The sequence below is a fragment of the Acomys minous genome (genome assembly GCF_964271855.1).
Source record: "Acomys minous genome assembly, chromosome: 5".
Lineage (NCBI taxonomy): Eukaryota > Metazoa > Chordata > Mammalia > Rodentia > Muridae > Acomys > Acomys minous.
The window spans coordinates 75,144,348-75,162,818 of NC_140494.1; positions in this window are offsets into that span (position 1 = coordinate 75,144,348).

Here is an 18,471-nt window from a genome sequence, read left to right on the forward strand (position 1 = left end):
GACAGAGGTTCTGTTCTGAGTAGGCCTGCCCCACTTTTATTTGGTTTTGTTACAATCTTTAAAGCTTTTATTGTAATGTAAACTTTCTTTTTCTCTGCATTTTCAAGTTTATTGGGACATGATTAAATATAATGTAAGATTTGAAACAACAAAGAAAGGCCAAAGAAAGCTGACCTAAAGATGTAACTATATATATCTTTGGTAACTTGAATAAGATTTATCTATTTGGAAAAACTGAGTCATATAAAAACTGATATTTTGAAAAAGTACACTATAAAATATTTATAGTTGATATTCTCTGTCTTTGAATTGATGGTTTAAAATTTATTTTGACACTACATGTATTTCAATTCAAAACTATAAATTGTCAGACTAAAACTTAACAGTGATAAATTATAAAATCCTAATCTTACAAAAGTTACTAACTTATAATGAATTGTTAAAGATAATTAAATCCTGCTAGCTAATGGCCAATCACTTATAAATGATCAAATTTTTTATTTTCTCAGAACCATGTTTATATTAATATTAAGTACAAATGTAACTCATTCACAGAGACAAATTTTGACCTTTTGTATATATGGTCTGAAAGTTTAACCTGATAAAATTAACAAAAGCCAGATTTGTTTCATTTAAAATAATATTCAAAATCAGGCACTAGATAATATTCCCCAAACTTTCAAACAGATCTACTGACTGTACACATAAAGTGTTAAATGGAAGGAGCAGGAAAAGGCTTCCCATACAGGTTGAAATTCCAGGCAACAGTTCTAAGGCTACCTCCAAATAGGCCTAAAGGCTTCAAATGTACACTCAGGAGAAGAATGCCCCTAAGCTCTTTAACTTTGCCTTCTATCCAGTCTCTGTTTCAGCAGATTTCCACCCAGCTGATGGATACTAATCTGGAATCAATCAACCTTGGTTCTACAACTACTTTGAAACCAGCTCATCTCCCTAGCTTGGCACTCTTCTAAGCAACGGGTCTTTGTCCTGATGACTGCCAAAAAAGGAGTCACTTATCTCTTCCTCAGTGGAAAATCTTGTTACTACATAAAAAACCTGGTCAAGTAAAAGAGCAGATTAAATCCTATAATAGCCAGCACACCAAATCTGACCCCCAGGATCTGATCCCAATACAGGACTCTCATTATGTTCTTGTTGTGGCCTTGTGGATTACGACTCTGATCTCTGTTCCCCTCATAGCAGGATGGTTTCCCATCCTTTTCTGACATTTTTTACAGAAAGAATTAACAATGCAATTTGCCAATTCACAGTGAACCAGCTACTTCTGACAGAATTCTGTCTGATCTCCTAACATTGTAAATTGACAACATTCTAGATTCAGTTTTCCCCCAAAGTTCCCACTCAACTAGAGGTAGCCAGAGGATGGCCACTTACCATTAACATCAAAAAAGGCTGGAATAATAGGTCACAAGCCTACCCCAAGATGTAAGTGTTGCTAGAAATGTTTTAGAATAACTGCCTTACTTGCACCAGAAATCTACAGTGTTTCTCAGATGCCCTTAATGGCTTGCTGATTGCTGTTAACCCCAACTGTTGCCCTGTCCTCTTTTGTACCTAATCTCTACACCTGGATGTTCCAGGATCTGAAGGCCACCACAACCATACACCATATACCCCAATTCTCTCATCCCCATGCCAACCTGTCCACAACTCATTATTTACCCTTAAAAAAAAAAAAGATCTTCAGATGTTTACTGTCTTCCACTATTCATGGAAGCCAGGTGTTTTTGTTTTGCTTTGTTTTGTTTGTTTCCACTACACTGTTCTCTCTATTAAGTGGCTCAGTATTTTCCTGTTTCAATATTTACAGTGTTTCAAAGTCTAATTCAAAACTAAAGATAAGAATGTCCCAAATTGCAAGCCAGGTGCTGGTGGCACACACCTTTAATCCCAGCACTTGGGAGGCAGAGGCAGGTAGAGCTGTGAGTTTGAGCCCAGCCTGGTCTACAAAGTGAGTCCAGGACAGCCAAGGCTACACATAGTAACCCTGTCTCAAAAAACCAAAATAAATAAATAAATAAATAATAATAAAAATAAAAAGAAAATAAAAGGAAAAAATTTCCCAAATTGCAAATCAAGAACTCTGAGAATTTCACGCATCTCAGAAATGAAAAATGTTTGTCTTGGTTTCTAGACCAGTTAGGAGTCAAGAAATCAGCCTTTCATGACAAGGATCTCAGGACACGCTCTCTCTCAAGAAAGAAAAGGAAGAGTCCTGGTGTATGAAGACATACACTTGTTTGTAGTTCTTTTGTTTGACATCACTTAATTTCTTTGTGTCTCAAATCCAAATCTCTCTCTTATCTGGGTGAGGCTATGGTGCTGGTGCTGTCAGAGTCCTGAAGACAAAGGTGATGAAGCAGCATCAGAATCATGGAAGTTGCTCTATACACAGGCCACAACAGGGATTTTTCCATGTATAGATTGGAGGGAGTAATGGTAGTGACAATGGAGAAGGTACAAATACACCACAATTTCACCACCCTCTGTGAGGAGGCTTTAATATGAAAGGGAATTTCTAAAAGAAGGAAGACATTTCTGAGCCCCAGATATATTGAGTGGCTACATCAGCATTTCCGTGGGTCATGAAATCCATTCACAGGAATTGCATATCAGATATCCCACATATCAGGTATTTAAGTTATGATTCATAACAGTAGCAAAATTACAGTTTATGAAGTAATAACAAAAATATTTTTATGGTTGGGGTGTTACAACAACATAAGGAACTACATTAAAGTGTTTCAGCATTAGGAAAGTTGAGAATTGCTAGGCATCATGGGTGATGAAGTGGCAGCAGTATTAATTTCTTATTTCCCAACTTTAAGGATTAGAATAGCATGTCTGATTTTTTCCCAAACATTCTAGCCATTAATTGGCAAGTTGCTTTGGCGGTCAGGTTTGACTATGTGTTATCTACACCATGGGAATATTAAGCAATAGTGCCATCCTCAAGAGTTTTATTTTCAATAAATAAAAGGCAAATGTATCGGGGATATTACTAAAACTAAGACTAAGAACAATAAATACAAATGTGAGGGGTTGCATTTGTAGGGCTACACAAATCAAATAATAAGCAGTTACTTTAAAAGGGATGTTGCTTCCTCACACACTTTCCACATTAGTAAACAGTGCAAAGTTCCATCTTGGTCTTTTACGTGCTGAGCAGAGCAGAGGTAGCTCTGACCTTCAACCCAGGACCTGCCTATGGATCAATAAAACAATTATATTAAATTAAGTCTGTGTCCATAAGTGAGACTGGACAGTAAGATGCTATTTTTAATCACTTAAAATCTTATTTTTTTCCTTAAATAAGTTACCTTTACACCAAAATGAAAACAATTCTATGTGAATTATAACACAGTAAATTGTTGGCTCTGTTTCTTAACAATTAAACTTTATTATACAACTCAACTAGCTTACACAAAAAGGAAAAAAGGTTAAAGGGACAAAAGAGTGAACCTTCCAGTAACCATTCCATGGGACGGGTCCTTTGGTGTCTCTCTGGCCCGCATACTGGTCCAGCCTGTTTGTTGCTCCACACGTGCTAAAGCCCAGTCTGAACCTCTTGTTCTCTCCTCCCCACCTGCCGGAGTCATGTGGGAAAGGCGGTCTCCTTCTCCAGTTGAGGATCAATTAGAAAAACAATAGTCTAGGTGGGGTTCCCAGGTCTGCTTCCTGAATTCCAGGCCCAGCATGGCTCCACTTAGTCTGTCACAAGGTATTCATGGGGTGCCCCATGGGTAAAGCCCACCATGACTGCTTCCACCTGTGACAAAGCTTAATCTTTCCCACAGTAAATCAAATCAAATGTTATTGTTTTATTTTGTTTTGTTTGAGACATGGTGTCATGTATCACAGGCTATCTTGTGCTCAGTAGGCTGCCCAATTAAAATCTTGACTGTATCCCCTACTGCCTCTTCCCCAAAGTTTTGGATTGAAGGTGTGTACTTCTGTGCCTGGGATAAAATTGAGGGCCTCACCCATGCTAGACAGGTGCTACCTCACTAAAGCCTTATCTTCAGAGTAAATCAAAATAATTCATTATCACCAAGTCACCTAGGAAGAGACAGACTGTTGAAGGGACTGTCCTAAGACAACATAAACAAGTGTTTCTTTCTTCTCTGATTACACGTTATTAAATACATGTGTCAAGCATTCCTTGAAGCTCCAGGAACTCCACTGAATTATACTGTGCACAGAATATATCATTGTATGTTGCTACTCAATTGCTGCCACTATTAAGAATTCTAATTTATGCCAAAAACATCATTAGAACTTTTAAGTTCACAATGTCCCCTCAGCCACACAGAGAAGTCCATCTCTGGGTTCTTTATGCAAGTCTCCTGAAGCTGCTATTGCTTTACCTATTGGCCGAGCCAGGCTTTGCTGATGGCATAAGCACTTTGTCACAGTCGATGAAGCTGATAAATGGAGTACCCTTATCTAAGCAAGGACTATTAATAAAACAGCACTTAATGGGGGGCTGACAGCCATGCAAGCCTCTGTACTGACACAGAGGAGGAGACAAAAGACACATCCATCATCACCCTTCATCGATCAACACCTAGGTCTCACTGTGTGGACAAAGACTACAGCAACATTTAGTAGTTTGCCATCCCAGTAGTCAGAACATTTGTTCTTTCAAATGTATGCAACGGAACATTTAAAAAGGAAAAGAGATGTACTTAGCTGTGCCTGTATACAATAAATCCCTTTAACAGTTTATTCCCCTCCTCTAATCTTTCCAGTTCCTTCTTTCTTCTCCTCCCATTCATACCCACTTCCCTTCTGTCTCTCATTAAAAAAGGACAGACTTCTAAGAGATAACAACAAACCATAACAAAATAAATATAGTAAGATTAAACAAAACCTATCACATTGAAGTGGGACAAGGCAACCCAACAAAAGGAAAAGAATCAGAAACACACTCATTCTCATACTCAGGAGTCCCATAAAAAACATTAACTGAAAAACATACCATGTACACAGAACCTTGTGACTCTTGCAGGTCCTGTGCTTCATATGAGTTTTGTGAATTCACATGATTAAGAGGCCCTTGTCTTCTTGTGTCATCCATCCACTCTGGTTCTTACACTCGTTTTTCCTCTTCTCCCATTGGGCTCATTGAGCCCATAGGGGAAGCATTTGATGTAGTCATCCTGTTTAAAGCTGAGTGTTCTAAAGTTTTGCTCTCTTATCATAATGGCTGGCTAGCTGTGAGCTCTGTATTTGTTTCTTGTGCTGCAGAAGGAAGTTTCTCTGATGATGACTAAATAAAGTGCTGCTCTATAAGTATAGCAGAATATCATTAGGAGTGTATATATATATATATATATATATATATATATATATATATATATATATATATATGAGCAGTAATATTTGAATTTGTACTAGGCCTTTGGGCTATCTAATCTCTAGTTCTTGATAACCCAAGCAGTGCCCAGTATGAGTTTCATTTCATAGAGTGATACTTATGTCAAATCAGACATTGGCTGATTATTTCCACAAGCTTTGTAACACCATTGCCCTAGCATATCTTACAGGCACAACTATTACATGCTATAACTGGGTTGGTGAATCCATTTCTCATTTGGTATCTTTCTGTATCAAAGACACAAGAACATAGGGGTGATGATTGTTTGTAGATACAACTAGACTACTTCATGTTTAATGAGCATGTGGGTGTTGTCTTCAGCAATGGGGCCTTGATATCAGTTGGTGGACCACACCATATTTTCTTGCCAACAGCGTGAGTTTTACAGATTTTTCCTGGAAACACTTTGACTAAGAATTCAATTGGAAGTAATTCAGTCTAGGTACTGGAAGCTTTGTTTAGTGACAAGAGATGACCAGATGGGACTCTGGTCCCATTATTTGGAAACTTAATTAGGATTGCCTTCTATATTTTATGAAGGTACCATTGCACTAGGTTTCCATATCATCCCTAACATATCTCTCAGTTCTAGCTGTTTCTGTCCACATTCCCACTTCTTCCCCAAATAATCCTCTTGTTCCCATCAGCCCATGGCCCTATTCAACCCATAAAATTTATTCTATTTCCCCATCCCATGGAAATCCATCTATCCTAGTGCACAGTACCTTCTTCCTCTTGAGGTCTTGGTTATTATTGATTAACAGCTAATATCCATATGTAAGCAAATACACATCATATTTATCTTTCTGGGTCTGGGTTGTCTCATTAATCTTGAATTTTTTCTAGTTCTATCCATTTGTCTGCATTTCAGTATGTAATTTTTTTGGCAGCTAAGTAACACTCCATTGTGTAAATATACTACATTTTCTTTATCCATTTTTTGGTTTTGGTATACTGAGGTTATTTCTACTCTCTGGCTATTGTGAATAAAGCAGCAATATACATGGTTGAACAAATGTCCCCATAATAGAACAGAGCATCCTTAAGATTTGTTCCCCAGAGTACTATAGCTGGATTTGTATGTAGATCAATTCACATCTTTCTGCAGAACAGCAACACTGATGTCAACAGTGGCTGTACAAGTTTGTACTTCCAGTATGGAGGAAGGTTCCCTCTGTTTCCATATCCTTGTTAGCATGAGATGTCACATGTTTTATTGATCTCAGAGATTCTGAGAGGTGTAATATGGAATCTCAAAGTAGTTTTGATTTATATTTCCCTGTTGGCTAAGAATGTTTAATGTTTCTTTTAAAGGTTTCTCAGACATTTAAATTTCCTTCTTTGGGGATTCTATATTTAAATATACACACCACTTTTAATTGGATTCTTCATTTTTTTATATTTACTTTCTTGACTTCTTTTTAATAGTTTGTATATTAGTCCTATATTGGAGGTAGAGTTGATTATAATCTTTCTTCTATTATAAAGGCTGTGTCTGAATAATGGTGTCTTTGCCTTCTATATACAGAGAGAAAACCAGAGTTCTATTGATAAACAAGTTGCCAGGAATACTAGTTTGGGTGGGAATTAGGGATATATAAGAAAAAGAGGAAATAAATAACATGGGGCTGATACTTTCCTCTTCCTAATCTTTCCTAAGAATATAGTTGTATAGCTCTATCCAAACTAGGTGTTGATGTCTGTGAAGGTGAAAGCTAATACTTATTGTTGCTAGAAATGTTTCAATACATCTTCCATATTTCCTTCCTACTCTTTTTTTTCAGTTTTAAATATCATCTCAGAAGATTTAATATGTCATCGCTTTCTATATTCAAAACCTTCATTATTTTCAGCCAGAGTTATTTTTTTTATCCACTTTCAACACACTACAAGCCAACAGTTCACTATAGCATAGAGTTCCTTGAATATTTACAAGCCATTGATCGTGGCGTAGGGAGGCTTCTTGGAAGTTACCAAGAAGAGACTTGATACCCTATGAGCATATAGAGGGGGAGGTAATCCCCCTCAGGAACAGTCATAGGGGAGGGGAATAAGGGGAAATTGGGAGGGAGGGAAGAATGGGAGGATACAAGGGATGGGATAACCATTGAGATGTAACAAGAATAAATTAATAAAGGAGGGAAAAAATAAAATAAATAAAAATAAATTTTGAGAAAAAAAAAAGAAAGAAAATTGTGCAACAGAGGCTAAAACAGTGGCGGTCATAACAACTGAGGCTGAATTCCTTCCTACTCTTTTTAGGTATAGGTGAAGGATCTTAGCTGCAAAGCTGTAATAAGTTTTGATTTTGCCTTTTTGCAAAGTACCTATCAAACTGAATTAAAGTAAAATCAAAACATCAAAATGGGTAAGGACATTTGTAGACATTGTTAAAGGGTGAAGCTGGTAATGGGAAATATTTAATTTTTATGGGCTTTTGATAGTTTCTTTGAATGAGATTTATTTTTATCCTCAATCTTTTGATTTTGATTATAGCAAACATTACATAAGTAGAAAAACTCATGTCAGATCTTCCTTTAATACAGTGTCTGTATGGATTTGGATATATATCTTTCTATTAATATATTAATATATATTAATATATATAATATACTCTTTCTATTAATGTAAATGCTCATCTGTAGGATACAGTTGATGAAGGCAATATAGAAACTCTGTTTTACAAAAACTCAAAACCAGATGCCAGTAGTTTTGACTAAATGAAGCATTTTGCACATTAACTACAATTAAAATGTTAAAAAAAGACATTTCCAATGGATAATTTAGAAAATTTGTCGATAAATACCCTGCATGGAACTTTCATTTCTAATGTTAAATCAAAAAATAAAAAGGTTAACCAATTTCATGTCATTCAGATAAGCTACTGATGTGTTGAAAAAAATTTTTTTGACCTCTGGTTGGGCAGAAGGTGTCTGCCAGAGAGAACTGAGAGGGTGGGAAAAGTACATGGGAAACTGGCCTACGTGGTCTTCTGCTGGGTATGGCCTGTGTTTGATACTGTGTATCACATGATCTAAGTCGCAGTAAATTGCCCTTAGGAGAAAGATCAGAAGCCAGAGCTTTACCAAACTATGTACTGAACACATATCAGAGACAGATCATAAAGGATTGCCATTATTTATACAGTTGAAAAACAGAAAATAAACTCAGAGACAATTAATATAGTTTTGAACACATATCCAGTCATGAATGATCTTGAAAGTCAGTTGATTAAATTATAAAATAGGTACTAGATGTGATCATAGTATTATAGATCTTTAATTAGTTTTTAATTTGATGTGTTTTTGTGTATCTATACTCACATGTGCATGTGAGTGCAAGTGCCTTAGAGACCTTCAGAGATTCTTGGATCTTCTGGACCTGGAGTTATATGTGTTTGTGAGCCAGACAGGGTCCTGGAAACAGAACTTATGGCCACTGCAAGAATGTCACCTATTCTTCACGGTTCATCCATCCCTCTAGCCTGAACAACTTTTGATAAGGAAAGTAAAGAATGTGTTGGTACAAAGTCAAAAAGTGATTTGCACACATTGTATTGATAGCACATTTGAGTGACACAGTAGGCGGTATGTAACATTTACAGAACTAAGGTGATAAATCTGTCACCTCATTAAAGTCATCCACAGATGTATGTTGTGTCTTATAAATTTTAATTCAGCATTTCTCTGCCCTATACTAGTGTCTGCACATTCAGAACTGGAATTCAGTCTACATTATTTTTTGATAGTTTCTATAGGCTCTGGCCTGGACGTGTGCTTGACAGTTATTACAAAGGTATTATGGAGGTATGTTTCTTCTAGTACTAGATATCTACATGAAGGTTGGGTTGGAATGTCAGCACTAATGTGCAACTGCCTGAAGGCCAGAACTGTGGGATTTGATATTGTTTCTCATGTCTAATGAAATCATAGTAAGTATGAATTTTTCAGATATGTATCTGTTAAAAAATACATTTTTCTGTTTTCAAACCTATCAAAGGAGGATTATTTCTGGGTTTTTTTTTTGTTGTTGTTGTTTTATTTTGCCCATATTTCATTTCATCATGTCATATAAATGTCATTATGGAGAAAAAAATGCTATGTTGAAAAAGCGATCATATCTGACACTAGGATAGGCTCTCTCATAAAATTTACTAATTAATCCCCAGTGGTGTGGAATTAAAATATTCTGTTATATTCAAGTATAAGCAGTATCTTTCTTGACTTTCCAGTGAGCATTCCAAATTGCAGAACATTCCAAATTCCTCAAATGCACCACAAGATTCCAAGCATCTGTTTTTGCACATGCTCTTCTCTGTGAGAACTCCCTGTTAAATATCAGTTTGCACCTTAATACTGCAGTCTTGAAAGTTGTGGGTGACTCAATAGTTTATAGAAGAATCTAATTATCACATTCCTCTTACTGTCTGCAAACTACTTCAGAGAAGGACTGTGTCATATCCATTTCTAGCTCATTACCTGATGCTGTTCCTTGCATAGAGCATACTTTGCTAAATGAGTGACAAGTGAGGAATTTTTAACACACTTTAAGTATAAATAAAAAGGATTACAACATTCCCTATCAAGTGTCCTACAAAATTCAAGTATACTTCAATTTCATGTGGATATTTTTTTTTGTATCTGTGTACCTGCTTGTGCATTTGCAGGGACATTGATTATGAACATGTGTGTGGAAATCAAGGGAAAACCTCAAGCTTCTGTTCTGTTTTAAGATGCTGTATCTTTGTTTTCTTAATTTCTTTAGATAAAGACCCTTACTGGCCTTTAAATAAACCAGAAGGCTAAGATGGCTAGTCAATGAAGCACAGGTATCTATCTACCTACATCTGTTTTCTCAGCATTGGGATCAAATTCAAGTCCACATGATGCAAGATAAGTTCTTCTAACTAGGCTAATTTCCCTACCTTGTGCATTCAATTACTGATGAATAAATTCATATATAATAATAAGGTTTAACTCTTACCAATCAACATTGACAAAATTGAGAAATATGCAAATCAGATTTCCCCATTTGAAAGTAAGTTTACAGAATGCAGTGTACTTAAAATTGTCATGAATAAAACCAAGTAGCTTTAGTTTAAGGATGTGGATTCTTATTTCTGAACAGATCAGAACATTATAAGAATTCTGTTTCATTGTGTATGGTTGCATATGCGGGCACTTGCAAATGAAATATAATGAAGTGATTTCACATGATAAGATGTTTCTGACAAAATGAATCTGTCTTTTATTAATGATGTAACTGAAATTATAATGTCTTTAATAAATGTACCACTGTATCTCACATGCTCAAAATGAAAAGGAGGAACTGGGACATATGCACATGGCACACAAGTTCCTTGTACTTGTGTTGTCAAGGGCAGCCACGGTTGTGGGTTGTAAAAATTACAATGTTAATTTTAATTGTTTTTCTATTTCTACTTTTATTTCACAGTATAACATTAAAATGGAAGAAAAGAGTGTAGGGATGTTTCTTTCTTCAAGTGAAGTCAATGAGTATTTATCCAGTTCACTTTATTCATTATGAGGACTCAATCGAATACTCCACTTTGTCTGCCTGTTAGTCAAGGAGCCTGTGGCAGCTGTTCCCCTAGGACAGGGAAAATTTGGTCTAGAAATAGAATTTGACAGCATTTGACTCTCACTGATGCTTTAGGCAATTTTTCTCAGGAAAGATACCCACAATGCTAAGGTTCCATTATTCTTTGCTGGGCAATTTGTATCATTATTATTCAACATTTCATTTGATTGAGAACAGAGTATTCCAGACTGTTGAAATCACTGAATGCAACGTGCAGCCCATTAGAGAACATAGCTTAGAGCATTTGGATTTCTGCTGCTTTGACAAGGTGGCTGACAGCTAATCCTGCCATCCTGACACTTGTGCTCCTGTCTTGCTCTACTCTAATAAGGTTAGCATTCCAAAAAAGTGTCCCCATGTTGAAGAGGACCCATCAGAATTCATTGCTCTGGTTGACTGGTAAGTCAGAGATGGCCTGGAAGGTGTCTATGACATGTCTGTCAGACTTTGATGGAAGCACTGTTTTCAGTAAATTCTTAGCTTCTGTCTGATGATTGGTATGTTTTCTTAAGATTCTGATAGAAGCAATGAGTTTTTATTGCTAAGCACCTCTATTTGAAAGAGATTTTACACATTCTGGTTTTAAAATTGTTCAGATAATAGTTAATTAAACAGTGTTCCTCTCTCTCTCTCTCTCTCTCTCTCTCTCTCTCTCTCTCTCTCTCTCTCTTTGTCTCTCTGTTTCTCTCTCTCTGTTTCTCTCTCTTTCTCTCTGTCTATCTCTGTCTCTGTTTCTCTGTCTTTCCCTCTCTCTCTCTCTCTCTCTCTCTCTCTCTCTCTCTCTCTCTGTGTTTGAATGCATGCATGCATGCATGCATGCATACATATCCATATGGCTAGACTGTGTAGAAAAACGTGCACATCTATAAATGTGACTGAGGTCAGTTATGGACTTCGATAGGTCTAGCATTTAACTTCTTTTAGACAGGGTCTGTCCTTAGCCTGGAACCTGACAGACAGGGTAGCCTAGCCACTCAGAAAGCTCTGTGGTCCCTCTCATCTCTCCCTCTTATCTCAGCGACACTGATTTACCAAGACTGCACCACCAAACAAGTTGGTGCCTTCTTAAGATCACATTAGGGTCCTCAGTTGCAAAATAAGCACCTCAACAATGAAGCTGTCTCCCAACCCCAATAAAAGAATCCTGAAATGTGATGGAGTTCTTTTGCTGTGCTGTGGTAGAAAGGTAAGGTGCTGAGAAAAAGAAATTACAGCAATCACAAAGTTAAACCAAGTCATAGCTGCGTCTGGACATTCAATTTTCTGGAGTAAATCACACTACACATTTATTTATTTATTTCCTGCAAGTTAATTCTTAACACTATAATCTAGTAAACAATACAGCATCACATATTATAAACCAATGCATGTTACTTTCTGGCCATTTATCACCATTTTATTTAAGTACATACTTATGCAAATTTGAAGAGAGAGAGTCAGTTTCATTCATCACTAGAATCCTAACAGCTGCAGGGTATTGGTTTATTTGCGCAGTAGAAGAGAAACAGAGCAAAACATTGTTACTTAAATAAAGCTCTCCACTGTGCTCCTCTACCTGACAGAGCCACCAATCTGGCTTCAGTCAGGCTAGCTGGCTCTTGCTCTGACCTTCTGTCTGCTCTTTATACTTAGTCTTCCAACCGTCCTCTTACCAACTTCTCCTCATTACAAATAATGCACAGTGACTCAGTTCTGCACCAGTATTTTTACTTGTGTTCCTAAAGTAGGTGTAATTTTTGTTTACTAAGTATATAGCAAGGAATGTAAAAGAAAAAAATTGCAAGTAGCAGGTAGATATAAAACATTTTCAACATCAGGCACTCACATCAAAGTGAGAAAGCTAGAGTAGTCCAGATACAGGAACAAATATAGGTGGTGTCATCTCATTTAATGGTCACATTTAGCCTAAACTGGGGAGATGACATCATGCCAAATCTTCCAGACTGAAACTCTCCATTGAGTTTGTGCTTCTGGATTCTTGTCCCCACTGGAAGCATTTCATGCCATAAAAGAAAGAATAGTAATATCTATTGGAAATGGCTTATGTACCTGATAATTTTACATCCTCTGTTTTGATGTTTTCATTTCTTCCTCTATGAGACTAGGGTTCCAGTCCAGTCCAGGACAAGGAGTTTGAGGGGATGTTTAAAATATACATGTTTTCTTATTCTCACAATCTTCTCTCTAATAGCATAAACAGCAAGTGACAATTCACCAATATGTTGTGCATTGTAACAAGCATAATGAATCTGTAGTACACTAATGACAGGTCAATTACTAGCTTCATACTCTACAATGCAATAGCTGAGGTCTAATTGTTAATTTGTTCTTGTTTCCAAAGGAGCTAACATGGTACAGTGTGAAGAAGAGCTCTGTGGGATTGCAGGTATGTACTCACAGTCTGCTTGTGCCTGGAGCTTCAGTTCTCTCAAACAGTCAAAATAATTGTACCTCTGGTGCAGCCTTGATAAGGAGGGGATACAAGTGACTGATGTATGGGGATGGCTTACATACCTCATCTTTTATCTTCAGGGTGGAAACCAAAACAAAAAAAAACAAACAAACTCTCAGCCCATTTTTCTCATAGGATCTGCTGCATAGATTTCCATTCAATGTTTTCTGGGTTTTCTTATCAGAGGGTGCCATGCTAAAATTAGTGCGGCTCTTCTCTAATGCTCATCCTTTCACTGTTTAAATGTCTCCCAATCTTGTCTCAGTTGGGAGCTGCTTTTCTATCCTCAGTACTGCTGGAAACTCTGACCCTTCTCTCACTGTTTTTGCAAAACTTCAAGTTTATATGCTATGGAGAAAAATCATATGCTGTAAGTTTTGATCTTTTTAAAACTTACTTTTTTGGAGTTCTTTAACGCCTCTATTTCCCTTCCAACCCATCTACCATTGACAGCAGAGAAAGGAGGTTAATAGAGGCAGTGAAAGTAGACCTTTTCAGACCCAGTTCCTTGGTATTATTTCATTCTTTGTCAGCAGGATTCCAGGACACTCATTAACTGGCAAACCTGTAATTTAGCAAAAGCAACTGCAACAAGTGTTTTCTGGAGCATTTCTCTCTAGGAGCATCTTGAAGCAAAACAGTGATCAGCCAGGTGATGTGTAGTGATGTACATTTGCCCAATTGTTAAAAGCACATTTTTGTATATAAAAGCTAAAACCACAGTATCACACTAACACCTGCATTCCTGTGCACATACCTCCAGATAGACATGAACACACATCATTTTAAAATTAAAATCTTTGGGAACAATTTTGTCATTTACCACTTTGTTAAAATTGTTACAGGCATCACCAAAGTCCTCTAAACCTGTAGTCCATTTGCATTTCTCCATAGTTGACCTTATTCTTTCCTCAAGTATGTTGCTATTTGTGTTAGAAATGCATGCGGTTCAGTTTACAATAAGAATTCTTACATGTTCATGAATCAGACCAGGTTCACACTGAGAATCTTGACACTACTTTTGACTCCTGTGGTGAGAAAGGAAAAGTCTCAATTGTGGCTCTCTGTACATAGGAAAGGGCTATGTTTGCTGGGTGTGGAGTCAAAAAGCACAGCTCTGAAATTGCAGCAAACTTTTTGGTAGTGAATGCTTCTGCAAGGGCAGCACTTGTGAAGGACTACCCACACTCAGAGTTTAGACTATCTTGCTGATTATGTGCTTACCTTTATAAAACAAGCTTTTGAAATATGGTTAATGCTTATTTCCCATTCCTATTCTCATGGAGTGAGAACTTATTTGAGCTAAGGCACTGGACATGCACTAATATCTCTCCCTTAAAATTGTGTGAATCGTATATCTTCAAGAACAGGAGCCATCTGTTTAAGAGAATAATCCAATAAACAGGATTATCCCAGTGTCTCATGTTGTTGCTGAGGCTCAGTGTTAGTGTCATTTCTGAATCCTAATGAATTCACTGGAGGTCAGAAGCATCATGTCCCAGATAATCCTTCAGCAAATACCTAGCTTCTTGCCTTCTGGGTCCATACAGTGTATAGCACAGCTTTTTAATTCTAGGCAGTATTATTAGCTGAAAATAGGAATGTGGTTTAAAAATAATCAAATATACACAATGCAACCTCCTATATTGCTCAAATAGATATAGCTCAAAGAAATGGGTTTCTTGTCATATTCGTAGCATATTCTAAGGCATCTTTCATAGAGTTAATTTTCTATTTTGATCTGTAGATGTCATTCAGGTGTATGCTGCTGACCTTTTTATTACGGGTAGATTTCCTTCATCTATTTAATCTGTGAGACAATGCACAAGCTTTATTTGTGATTTATTAATTTTAGGACATTCTACTACATGTATGAAGATCAATGAAATTCTGCCTAAATATAAGGCATTATTCCATTCAATTTTAATGATTCTTCCACTCTGAGCAAATGAAGGGCAGTCACAGTCAATTTGACTCTAAGTGACACATGCTTACTTGGAACATGGAATGAATGATCTGGTTTAAAAGCATTCCTATTTGAGACTTGTTTTTAAGGATATGACGTCCATTTATCCTGCCTTATTTTCATTCTTCTTCTTCAATAAACTCCACTCTTCTCATTACCCAGTTTAGATTCACAGTATTATAAAGTAGGTTTCCATGTCGACTCTCCCAGCTTCCAGTTCTGTTTCTCAGGACTGTAATCCCAAGCAGATGCCCCAGGCCCTGCTGGGGAGCCCCTACCTGTGGCAGGTTCTGAGCTTTTATTCTACAGACCCTGCTCCAGCTACACAATAAACACCTGTTTCTTCCTCAAGATATTTTTCTGAATATTCTCTCCCTTCCTCTGCAAGCTACTCACTGTCTATCACTTTCCAATAATTTTGTTCTCCGGAATCCTTATTTTCTTCCTTTTAGGTATCTATTTCCAAACTGTATATTTATCTCTAACGTTAAATCCCTGGCGATAATGTGCTTCACTGAAATATGATGTTCTCTGAATTCTCACCTATCAACCATTGTCTAAGCCATAAACATGGCATGAATTTTTTTCTTTATCTTACATTCCTGGATAAGTACATGGAAATTTCCCTTGTTGGACCTTTTATTTCGTAAATGTCTTTTCAAGTGAAGCTTCAGGAATTTCTCAATTTGAGTATTGCTCAATTGACTATCATCTTGATGCTAATTTTGCAAAATATTTTCAAGAAAACTGAGAATACTTTTGAAGAATTGCCATCATTTAAAATCTTCAAGTATATCTGCTTATCATGGTGATTTCATATGAAGTGAACCAACATCAACAAACCAACCAACCAACAAACAAACAAGGCCCTGGTACTCAGCTTCTCAGTTCATTTACAAAAGGAAGCAAATCCTTCTTTTACAATGGATTTATATGTCAGCAAGCTGTAAGTGCTCCGTAGTCACATTTTACACAGTGTAACTGATATACTACCTAATGTAAGTACCAACTGTGTGTGTGTGTATGTGTGTGTACATGTATGTGTATGTGTGTGTATGTAAATAGCTGCACATAAGACCTAATGAACAGTGTGTGGTGTGGTTGTATTCTAATGCAACCATTCTAATAGCCTTCTAATTGCATTCTAATTGCAAGCTCTTAGCCTGGCCACATTGTTTATATCAAGCCTACACACAAGCCTTCACTCACAGACAATGCCACTTAAGTCTTTACAGCCTTCATTGCCCTGCCCACCCCTTCTGGTGGCATATTGATCCCTAACATGCTCTATCCGGCCTCCTGGCTCAGGCCTTTGCAGTGATTCTTTGGCGACTCTACAATATCAGTTGGGTTTCCTTGAAGCTCCTTGGGGCCACTTCTGTGCTCTAACTCCTGAAGCTTGCTGGAGTCACCATGCTTTATGTGGTGGTTCCCTCATTTCTTTGTGGATGCTTTTGTTCCTCATCTTTTTTTTTTTTTACCCCAAAGCACACTCAAATCTAAATTTGTCTCCTTCTGTGTTTCTCTCTCTGTTGAGAGAGTGGGCAGTTGTCTTTGTGGCCACTGTTTTATAAACGTAGGAGACTATAACCGTTTGTTCATCTTCCATTAAACACTATGAAGTATAAATTCAAGGACACAAGAAGACTCAGGATGCTTGAAATACATAAGGCACAATGAACGCAATGGAATCAAACTTATGCTTTGATTTTAGGCAACAGTATAAGAATTACAAATTAAAACAGAAAGATAAGTGTGAATTTTTTTAACTATGAAGTCAGCAGTATTTGAACCTGCTTATATGTAGTTGAGAATTGTATCCTTGAAGACAGGATTGAGACTCATTAGAAGTCACCCACTGTAGATAGGATTTCATAGATTCAGGGTAGAAAAAAGCCATCTTGTTACCATTCTCAGTGCTCAGAATGGGATCCACATGTTTCACAGGAGGGAAGCATTGAGAACAGAGCTCACCCCTCTCAAAGGAAAGCCTGCACAAGTCACTTTACTCTCTGTAAATAGATGCAATAAAGCATTATGATTGTTTTTATTTAACTTGCTAGTAACTTAATCCCAGGAAAGTCAATGAAATAAGTTATTAGTAGTAGACAGTTAGTACTTCAGACACAAATAGATATTTCTAGAAAGAGAAGTTTGGGAACCACTGGCCCCTTGATAGAGAGAAGTAAGGAAACAGAGACCTGTAAAAGGAAGGACTATGAATTGCAAGTTTTTTTTCTGTTTTACCTGCTAAATGATGAGCTGAGATGGTCTAGACCAAGAAGCCTGAAGGTGGTTATCATGCTGACCTGAGTGCAGTCTACCAAAGGGCTAGACGGCAGTGCAAGCGCAGTCCTTCTGAGATTTCCTGTGCCTGACCAGGGTTGAAGTGACTCTAGTATTTCACCATGAACTCTGGCGTTCAATGACACCCTTCTGGACCTTCAATGTGAGCAGTTACTCATGTTCCTAGGGGATTATTGTTATCCCCTGGTAGAACAAAGCTACTCTTCTGAAAGTCCAAAACAACTAGATTAATCATAGGGATCATGTCTACAGAAGAAGATTCTATTTTTTCTCCAAATCATGGTCTGGGTAAAAAGTGTAAACAGTATCTTCATTTTCTCGTTCCTGGTCTCCTACCAACTTCTCTAAGAGTTTCTGATATTTTCCACCCAGTGTTTGCTTAGAGCCAGCTCAAGCTTGAGGCTCTCTGCTTCTTGAGATCACTTAAGTCCAGTGCTTGTCCTGGTTGATCTCACAGCTGCCTCATGCTCATCTTCTGCTTAACACTCACTGCCCAGCTCAAGTGGGTCTAGAGTTAATGCTGAGCTTCCTGGGTGCTGGGATAACAGACATGAGTCACTGAAAACATGTTTATCACTGAAAAACCAAGAAAGCAGGACTAACTGGGTCAATGTGAACAAGCCAGCAATGATGGGAACCTTACATGCTAACTCAGATAAAGAAAATACACATCTCTCTGTTATTGCTCTCTCCTCTGTCCCCACCATCCCTCTCCCTCTTTTGTTTGCTAGATAATTTTCT